The following is a 497-nucleotide window of genomic DNA, read 5'->3' on the forward strand; positions in this document are numbered from 1 at the left end:
CGGCAATTACTGGCCCCGAAGGCCCGAGCTGCGCAGGCAAAGGCGCCATCGAGGAGGTGCCCGGGAATGACACCTCCGCGGCGGTAGTGAAGGCGGGTCCTCGTCACCCCAATCATCGTAATCGAGACTAATCATCGCTAATCATTACAATCATCACTAATATGCAAATTACAGGGGTGCCGTGTCTCAGGCGATGACGGAGCGGTCGCTTGCGGTCGGCGCGGAGGCGGATGGCGGCGCCGCGGAACGCCGATGCGCTTTTGTTTTCGGCGGCGACGAAAACCCGAGAAAAAAAAATGTTTAAAAAATCGTTGGGAGTATTTTTTTGTTTCTCTTTTTTATGCTTTGTTTAGATATACGTTGTTTATGTTTTTTATCTTTCTTTTTTTTTCTTTTCTTTCATTTTTTCTTTCCACTCATTCCTTTTATCGTGGCATAGCTTTGGATTATTTTACGTTTTTTTTCTAGTTTATTAGTTTATCTTCGGTCTATTGGCG

At 46.1% G+C, this 497-nt stretch overlaps 1 protein-coding gene across 1 annotated transcript in view; it reads right to left on the bottom strand.

Moving 5' to 3' along the window:
* Positions 1-497, bottom strand: part of LOC119592267 (single-minded homolog 2-like) — a gene marked incomplete at both ends in the record, with an annotated part of 148,326 nt that overhangs the window by 56,186 nt on the left and 91,643 nt on the right.

This window comes from Penaeus monodon, chromosome 30 (genome assembly GCF_015228065.2).
Source record: "Penaeus monodon isolate SGIC_2016 chromosome 30, NSTDA_Pmon_1, whole genome shotgun sequence".
Taxonomy (NCBI): domain Eukaryota; kingdom Metazoa; phylum Arthropoda; class Malacostraca; order Decapoda; family Penaeidae; genus Penaeus; species Penaeus monodon.